This window comes from Polyodon spathula, chromosome 8 (genome assembly GCF_017654505.1).
Source record: "Polyodon spathula isolate WHYD16114869_AA chromosome 8, ASM1765450v1, whole genome shotgun sequence".
Lineage (NCBI taxonomy): Eukaryota > Metazoa > Chordata > Actinopteri > Acipenseriformes > Polyodontidae > Polyodon > Polyodon spathula.
This window is the reverse complement of record NC_054541.1, coordinates 10,019,932-10,029,723: the sequence shown is the minus strand read 5'-3', so window position 1 is coordinate 10,029,723 and position 9,792 is coordinate 10,019,932. Positions and strand designations below refer to the sequence as shown.

Below are 9,792 nucleotides of genomic sequence, written 5' to 3'. Positions count from 1 at the left end.
GCTTTCAGTGGTTACAGAAGTGCCTCTGTCATTTCTTCGCTATCTGAAGAAATCTGATGAAATCTGTACAAAGCGTTCCCTGTTGCTATAATCAATTATTACTTTTGTTTGGTGCCATGAAACATTGCTAGAACTATACTTTTCTAACTTCATTACACTTGTCTACAAATACATCTCAACAGGCTCCCCAAAGTATTAGGAACACGTTTCTACAGTAAACATCTGTTTGTGTTCTCCACAAGACATTTTTTCTGACCTGAAAAAATAAATTGCTTGTGAGAACTACGGTAGCTGTAGACCAGCTCCAAATTTCAATTGATAAGAAGACTGAACAATAGAGGCACCTATTACACTATGTTTATGTTAAGCAGATCACTAAAAACGAGTCAACCTTTCTTTGTCTGTGAATCTGAAAACAGTAACTTTAGCTTGGAGGGTGACACAGAACCACAGAGTTTTAGACACAGATTTATACAAGCACACACTAAAAGCTCTAAAGCTGAGGGAACACGAAGCCACTTTGGGGCTTGGAACTTGGTTACAGGAGACTAGGTTTCAGGTCACTGCATGGGACATCAGGTGAGACTTGGGGTTTGATACAGCAAAGTTGCCTCAAACTAGGTTTCAAGCCGCTGTTCCTGAAAAAGTGACTCTGTATTTCCTCAGCTTAAGGCTGTCAAATAATAATATAATATGCAACACTACTAATAATTATATTATGCCACCCTAGTCTGTACCAGATATAAGGTATGTGATTGTTTCTTACTAGAGTATGTGACTATAGTCTATATACTGTTTTTTCTAATTATTAGAAAATAAAGTAGGCTCATCACACTCTAATGCAAGATGCAATTTTTTATTTATTTACTGTTTGCTGTGTGAGAGTGTGGCCACTTTATTAGGAACCTGAAGCACTTAGAACATTATCCACCAACTCTATTAAGAGTTTTTATCCCACTTTCTCTCGCCTCCTCTCTGACTCAAAACCACACTTGTTCACTAATGCACTTCAAGCACCAAGGCTTGAGTAACAATGAAAATATACACACAAACATCCCAAGTATTAATACCGCCCACATCACGCTGTAGGCTTCAGAGTTACTGTACTTACAAAACCATTATACTTGTGGGAATAACCATTGCCTCGCACTGCTATAACTGTGTGCTGTGCTACTGCTAGGTCATTGTTCATAAAATGAAGCACTACTTAGTGAGGGCTTAGTGATACAGTGGGTCACTGCTCTGGATCTCAATTGAAATGTGAGCTCATTCAATGTTAGAATAACTTGCATATTTGCTATTGCTGTGGTGATGTTTGTGAGTGTGTTTTCACTGTTATTCAAAATAAAGATTTATGAGAACCCTTGGTAACTTTACACTGATGGAAAAGATTACATTCATTAAACATAACATGCTTTGAAATTAAACCTTCTTACTCAACAATTAACTACCTTTAGCGATTCAGTGAGCGTTATTTCAATTAAATACTGTCCATTTGTGATGATACAGTTAGCTCATGCACCCACATTTACTTTCATTTAGTACCAAGCAGCAATCTACATCTGCAGTGTCTCTGTGCACTGAATAACTATTTGTGTTAATCAAGTGTTAAGACAGTTCTCAGAGTGTCAATTACATACTGGAGTGTGGATGTAAAACTGTCAAAAATAATTATTCTAATTAAAAAAAAATTAGCGATCAACGTAGGATTCATTTAGACTGTTTTTTTTTTTTGCAGTCCCCTCACTGTGCATGCTTTGGGGTGGGACTGAGAGCGATATAATGAAATCAAACACGCTGGCTGTTTGCTGTTCTGTACTGTATGTATCCTGTGTCTGTGTGTGTGATGAATAAGAGAGCTGGAAGGACAAATGCTCGATTTTAAATTGACAGCAGCAATCTGTTGCGGATGTCAATGAAGAAAAAAAAACTCTGCTTGGCTATGGAGTTTTTTTAGCACTCGCAGTCCAATACATAACCTACGGGGTTTGTGTGTGTGTGTGTGTGTAGTTATTGGTTGTTTGAGAGAGATGGGAATTTTCAATGTATTGCGTTGTGGAGTGGTGTGCATACTGTATGTCAACAATTGGTCTCCAGGGTACTGTACTGTACTCGCAGAGAGATGTATAAACACAACAAACTGGAATACAGACCAAATGTTATACACAATATTTCTGTTCAGTAAACAATAGCCCTGACAAGTACTGTGATTCTGCCCCTGTATCAGGGATTTTGATGTACTGTAACATAATTTACTAATTTTAATTCTTGCCTTGGTCAAAGCGTTTGTTTTGGTTGGCACAGCTGGCTCTGTTCAGATTGTCAGTGAACACAGTGTAGGGTGGTGTGTAGAGAATGCAACTGTATTTTACTGTACAATTCAAGTAAGTAAATAAATAAAGCACTTGTTGGAATAGGGGAACAGAAATTCAGTTTGCACAGTAGTAGCACATCTGCCTGCATTAAGAGACATGTTGTCAACCTTTGTTCCAGTTTTCTTTGCGTTGACCCTACGATGCTTCTGAGAAGACGGTCTTGCAGTATTACATAGCGACCGGATCAAATGTGCGCATAAACTTGTACAAGATGTAATCAGTTTTATTCATGTTGCGTCTTTCAGAGTTTAAACAGAGCAAGCTCTGAATAATTCCAAAGAACACAAAGTTTCTTTTTAATGCAAGTCCTGAGAAGGTCACTGTGACCCCTAGGGTCTCTAGCTCTGCATTTCAAAGTTAATGGAGGGGGAAAAAAAAAATGTTCTTTTCATTTTAATTTTAATTCCTGAAAGACACAGCCGCCTTGACATTCTTTGCCTATAAATCCTAGGGCTTAAGACGAGAGAATTGTATTATTAATCTATACGGGCGGGGGCGACACACATTGAAACAGATTGTAAAACTGACTGAGTTAAGTTGCTCAGAACTTTGTCTCTCTAAAACAATGCCGTGTTTATCCTTTTTATTTTTTGCGTTAGAAAACCTCTGGGAACTCATGAGTATGCAATGTTTGTGATGCAGGCCTGCTTAAACATTACAAAATATGGGCTAAAATGTCCAAGTATAATATATAGACTACTGTGCATGTGTACACAACTGAGTCATTGGGTAGGATTTCATAAGTTTTCTTTCTTAAAATTATTCAAATTCCCCTCAACTAGGGAAATCTAGTCGCTGTGACTTTCCACAAGCAGTCTCTGAATACCGAGACTTGCATAAATAATAAAATAGATTTTGAACTGAAACCTTTATTTATTTATTGAGTTGGTTTACCTTTTTTGAGCAGTGTAGAAATAACTCGACAGCAGGGATGATGCTTCCTTCTGTACAATATGTGTTTGATCGCTTGGCAACAGCGAGGCACAGAAAACAACCTCATCAATAACAAACCCAGACAGGGTGGGTAGGCTTATTGATTGACCTTATTACAGTAATTGGAACCTACAGTAGACCCTACATGGGCCCCTTTTTACAGTTGAATAAAATTGCTGTCTTGGCTGCAGTTTCATTCACATCCTATAATTTTAGATTATAAATAGTTGCAGCAAATGTTTCAAAACTGTAATTTTGAACACAGAGGTATCATTTTCAGTTTTTATTTTGAGAATCATTAACAAAAGCCCTAAATTATAGCTCCTTTTTTTTTCTTAAAAAAAAAAAAAAAAAAAAAAAAAAAAAAAAAAGAAATACAGCCTGGTCTACAACAGCTCTGTACACTTATTTGCACGGCTGATGAAACACTCTGTGGATGCGTGGCTTCTCATACCTTGAAGCATCCTGTTTTATGAGGCACGAAGGGTTGGGGCAATGCAGCCAAAAATGACCCTTTAGACCTGGGGTGTTTCCTTTGATTGATAATGCCAAAGACAGAGATCACCTTTGCAGGACGTGAAGCAAAAGTCCTTACCACACGTAGTCAAAAAAAAAAACCTTTCCAGAAACATGCCTGGGTTTGGAACCGTGTTGATTTTATGTTTACTCTCCCAAACTCGGCTCCCAAACTCGGCTAGACTTCAGACCCTACAGAGGAATAGCGTGGCAATGCTACTGTATAAAGTGCTTGTTCCTGTACAGATGAGTGTGCAGAACCTAACCCAGTCACTTGAACCAGAACAGTAGACCAACGCTCTAATAGCACCTTTATCACAACACCATGCTTTAACCTGCAATACACTGTATGTGTCGTCTTTGATATCTGACTTGTTGAAATGGAAGTGTTTGACTACACAAACCTTTATTTATGACTAGGCTACAGTAGTTTTGTGACTTGGCTATTTTTACAGCTTCTCTGTCCAGATCAATTTGATGCGATTCATTTATTTATTCATTTATTTTAACTGTAGATAAAATCTAACCTTCAATGACAAGTCCAAAGTGCGAACTAATGGGAGCTGAAGTGACATGCTGTAAGCTCGCTTGTGGTGACGTGCAGACACTGCTCTGCCTTCTGCTGAAACAACAGTACTGTGAGACTCCACATTAGCCATCAGAAAAGAATTTCCCCAAACTAGAAACTTTTAAGGTTTTAAAGGGCCAAAAAATGCATCATGCACATGTAATAAAATCTAAGGCAACAAAAAAATAAGTGCATTACTACTGTAGATGCAAGTTTCAAGTTGAATTTGGCATCCTTAAAGACATACTGTGACAGATGATTTTAAAGATCCATTTGCCTTTTTAAGTGCTGTGTTCTGATGTGTTTTGAGGGAATCGGATCACTGCGCTTGAAGCCTGAACTGACTGATTTAGTTTTTTTACTTCTGTTCGGTTCAGAGGCTTGGCAGAGGTTCACGACAGCAAACACTTACTGTGGATGAAGGGAGCTTTTAGAAATTTTACAGTGCAAATTTATTTCTTTTTTTCTTTCCCAAATAGTCGTCTGTACACACACGCTTGCCACATGTCACCGGTTCTGTTGCAGTGCCGCCTTGCTGTTTGTCTCAAGCAAGAGACAATGGAGCAGCATGCAGAATAATGTGAGTGTGTGCCATGCATATAAAATCCATGCTGTACGCTGTATCTGAGTTGTGTTTTGAGTGATGTATGCCTAGATCCAGTTTAGCATTTACTGTGTTAAAGCCCCTTTTTCTTTTCCCGAACATAGTAATTCAATTGAACTGCACTGCAATTCTCATGCCTGCACACCGTGTGCATTTCAAGTATGCAGTGCAATCTACAGCCAGGAGCACCACATACTGTACTGAGCTGAATCGCATGCTCACTGTTTTCACGTGACCTATGATTAACTATATGTGTCACTATAATTTAAAGCCAATTTCAGTGTTTTTAAATACTACTGTAATTGCTTCCGAAATGAGTGCTGGATGTTTTTAGGAAACGGTCTGTGTTGTACTTGTGATCCTGCAATAGCACCAGTGTGGTGAGTGAATGGACTTGCAGGGGCAAACTATCATAGTGCGTTAGTAGAGACAGCAGGATCATAGTTGCACAGTAACTCTTTCAAGAAGTCCGGCGACTCGTTTACCACTTCTAATCTTCTTCCAGAAGTATTTCTTTCAAATCTGCAAGCTCTGCTGTTATTTTTTAGCGAAACGTCAGAAGTGCTGGAATTTTTATAATGGCATCAGTTGTTTTATCAACCTCCATATAGTTAATATATCCATTATCAAAATTGCTCACTTTACAGGTCACACTTGAATGGACTGGGCAAAGGTTTTAGTGGTTTGAAGCTTAACTGAACAGGCGTGTTGGTATTGTAAGACTCCTGCTGCATGGCAGACTTGATCCATTCCAGGATTTACTGGAGCTTTACCTCTTCATCTCTTCCTGCGTTGTACTGAGGATTCACTATCCTGCTTTTCTGGTCACATATTGTTCACTCAGCTCTTACAGAGCTTTGTAAGATGGCAACACTTTGTAACTATTGACAAAAATGCACTTTTTTTTTTTTTTAATGCATTGCAGTAATGTTAATATTGATTAGATTGCATTTGTTTTGGAAAGAGTTCCTAAGATCTCGCCCTTCCCTGCAAATTGAAATGATTGGTTCCTTGTGTTTTAGAACAATGTCCCTTTGGATTTTGTCCATATCTTTTTTAATAATTCCCCAACATAAATCTGCACAATTTTGCTCGCCTAGTACCAAAATTTTTTTTTTAAAAAAATCAATCTACTCCCAGTGATGAAGACTCTCTCTCTGTCTCTCTCTCTCATTTTGTCTTTCTAAATAAGTATTCTAATCCTTTTGAAAACAGGAAGTCATTTGCAGCACATTCTCCTTTTTCTTTAAACTTGAAACTCCAGAGCGCTGCCTTACTCTTGTAGTTTGTAATTAAAATGAGTGGGCCTCATGCATTTGGCTCCGTTTGGGAACACACATGTGATGCCAAATGTCTTTCTGGCAGAGTTTTAGCCCTAATTCCAAAAGAAGTTGCTTTGATGGCAAGACCCAGGCTGAAAAAGTAAAACATTTTTTAAAGGAATACTGTACTTCTTTTTTTCTAGACGGTGATCTGGTTTGTGTGACATTTGATACTTTTTTTTTAATTTAGTGGTTGCCAATTATTTTTATTTTCTCCCAATTTGAAATGGCCAAATTATTATTTAGGCTCAGCTCACCGCTACCACCCCTGCGCTGACTCGGGAGCGGCGAAGACGAACACACGCTGTCCTCCGAAGTGTGTGCCGTCAGCCGACCGCTTCTTTACACACTGCGGATTCACCATGCAGCCACCCAGGAGCTACAGCATCAGAGGACAACGCAGCTAACAGGCAAGCCCACAGGCGCCCGGCCAGACTACAGGGGTCATTGGTACGCGGTGAGCCGACCTAGACCAGAGCGCCTTTACTGGATGTGCCACTTGGGAGCCCCCCATCGCCAATTTTTTACCCCGGTTTTTCTCCTCAATTTTGTTTGTCCAATTATTATCTGTATCCTTGGCTCACCGCTCGCAACCCCCTCGCAGACTCGGGGAAAGGGCGACTGGAACATGCGACCTCCGAAACATGCTCCAGCCAGTCCAGCATTTTTCGCACTAGACCCACCAGACCTATAGTGCTGGAGGACAAAACAGATCTGAATGGCTCCACTGCAGAACCACAGGCGCCAAAGCCGGTGGTTCTCCGACGGCTACGCGACACTCGGCACCTAATTCCCCTGCCGACCTATTCGGACCCGGGACCCGCCGCGCGCACATCCACGTGGAGCTCCTTTACTGGATGTGCCACTCAAGAGCCCCCCCCCCCCCCCCTTTTTTTTTTTTTTTTAAAAGCTTGTATTACATTGAAGCCCTTGATTTGATTATTATTTTTATTTTTGTAAATCATTTGACAGAATGAGCAGGTTACAGCCAGAGTGTAAATGGCAGTTATTTCTTTGGGAGGGGTGGGTGATTCAGTTAATCCCCTCACTATCCCACTGTCTTTCTTAATGTACTGAGTTTATTTTGTGTGTATTGTAGCCTGCTATGTGTGCCAGCACATTTACAACAGAAAAATAAATAATGCACACTGTCCTGGGTCTAACGCACGATTACTCTCAATTCCCACCCCTACAGATAACCGATTTAATGAAGCTCAGCTTGCCACCCCAATCTGTTACAGTTTGATTCACTGAAACACAGGAGTATATTGTTCTATTGTCTTGTCCTTGTACAACGAGACAATGTTCAGATTTGAATTACCCCTTGAAGTGTGTGATCTTGTGTGTGTGTGTGTGTGTGCGCGCAGTATAGGGAATGCACTACAGTATACAACACCTACTAGATACTGTGTAATCGGTAGCCTAATCTGAGTCTGCTAATGTACAGAGTGTTCTGCATGTCCATACGTTGCGCCACTACGTGTGCAAACTTAGTGGGAAAAAAAATCAATTAAGCATCTGGCCACCGGGTGGTGCTAGTGAAGCACAATACTGTAAAGCCGTATTTGGCGAATCACACCCATAGAACCTATTTTGCTCCAGAAATGTTGGTGACCTTTTGCAATATACAAAGTATGTATTGTTAATGGAATTTGCTATCTGAGCCAAAGTTTGCTTTTTTTGTTCATACGCGAGAAAATGCGTAATAATAGCTTGCAAGTATTTACTGCCTTACAGAATGATGAAAACCATTTTATAGTAATTATTGGCGCTTATATATATATATAGATAGATAGATAGATAGATAGATAGATAGATAGATAGATAGATATAGATAGCACTGGAAGGAAGAGAAGGTTCTTGGACTGTAAGATTCATTATTTTCAGAGGTGGTATTTGCAAATGGCTGAAGCACAGGCATGCCATATGCAAGGCATGTTTGTGCACATGCCTGGAAATGCTAGAGAAGATGCTGCCTGAGAATCGAAAGGTCTAAACAGGGAATTTTATTTTGTTTTGATTTCCATTCTTCTGTTACCTCCCTTCCTGAGGCAGAAGACTTATTTGCAATTTTTTTTTTTGCAAAGTTATGGTCAAAACTAGAAGCTGAAGGACAGAGTGGTAAAACAGTGTTCCCTGTGGCGAGGTTTTTTACTGATGTGCAAACCGGTACAAGAACAGAGAGTAGGTTACCATCCGACATTAAAATTTGACTTTCTTATGCAGTAATCTGCAAACCATCCAGCACCCTTTACTGTTGGATATTTGGTAATTAACTACAGATTAATGATTACATTTGGTTATTTAGCATAAAAAAAAATAATCCAAATGATCCAGTGTCATCTTTATTGCTTGAAAATACAGTACTGTAGCCTACTATTTCTTCAATTGGATCAATTCTAGAGCGTGTACTGTGTTCTGCTGAAATTAACAGTTTTGGTTTTTTTTTTATTAGTCACAGTGGTAAGATTTTTAAATACAAGACCCAGGTGCCAAGTTGTGGCTTGGCATATATTTGCATTTTCTCTAACCTAACTGCTGCTGTTGTTTGAGGCCTTCAGTAAGAAAAGTCACTGAAAGTTCAGAGAGTTAAGCTTTATATTTATGTACGTATGGATGGAATGGAAAAAGTTAACGGGCTGACTGATACCATACCGTTTCCTGTTTGGTGTTTTGGAGGTGGGGGTAGAATATATTAGAAACATTCTGTATTGTCCGTTTATTGAATGGCACTTAAACACATTGTGCATTCAGTATCCTTTTTATTCTATATTTATTGCATATGGCACATACTGTACTGAGTAGTAAGAGGTTGCAGGGAGCAAGACACTTTTTCAGCAGTGACAACATGAGATGAATTTTAAAAGTCTCCTGAAGGTTTGTTGGAGCTAGTGAAAGCAATATATATTTTTTTTTAGTTGAAATGCATTTTAGCCAGTCCTCCAGACTCATTTCTAAATTGGGCAAATTTTAGTTAACACTATTCGGTGACACGGGAGGTTTAATCGCCCAAGGTTTGGAATGTATTTCATGAGCCAAAATTCAATCACTGCAATGCAGTACTGGCTTCAAAGGAATTCTCTGCAAAAATATCCCAAACTATCCCAAATCCTTGTTTTTTATTGGAGTTGTGCATTTAACAGGTTATAAAATGTACTCCTGTGTAGAATAGAGGACTGCCAGATTGCTGCTGGGAAACAGGGATATCAAAGTGAAGGCTGGTCTCTGTTAGTGTTCCTTCATTCGCTCATCTAGAAACGACATCAGGGTTAAAAAGAAGCTTTGCAGGGAATGCACCTCTTTGGCTGCCGTCATATATGCAATGTCTCCGATTCTAATCCATAAGAATAACTGTTCCCAGGCCATGGCAGTAAATGCATGCTCGGATCATTCGTTGTCTGTAATCAGTGACGCCTTTCACTAGTCTTGCATGATCCTGTTTTTTTTTTTTTTCACGGACACTCCCTTGCCACC

The 9,792-nt window shown here is 39.4% G+C and overlaps 1 protein-coding gene across 2 annotated transcripts in view; it reads left to right on the top strand.

Moving 5' to 3' along the window:
• LOC121319348 (nuclear receptor coactivator 3-like) overlaps window positions 1–9,792 on the top strand; it is a 62,399-nt gene that overhangs the window by 33,029 nt on the left and 19,578 nt on the right. The gene's annotated exons all lie outside the window — the stretch shown is intronic.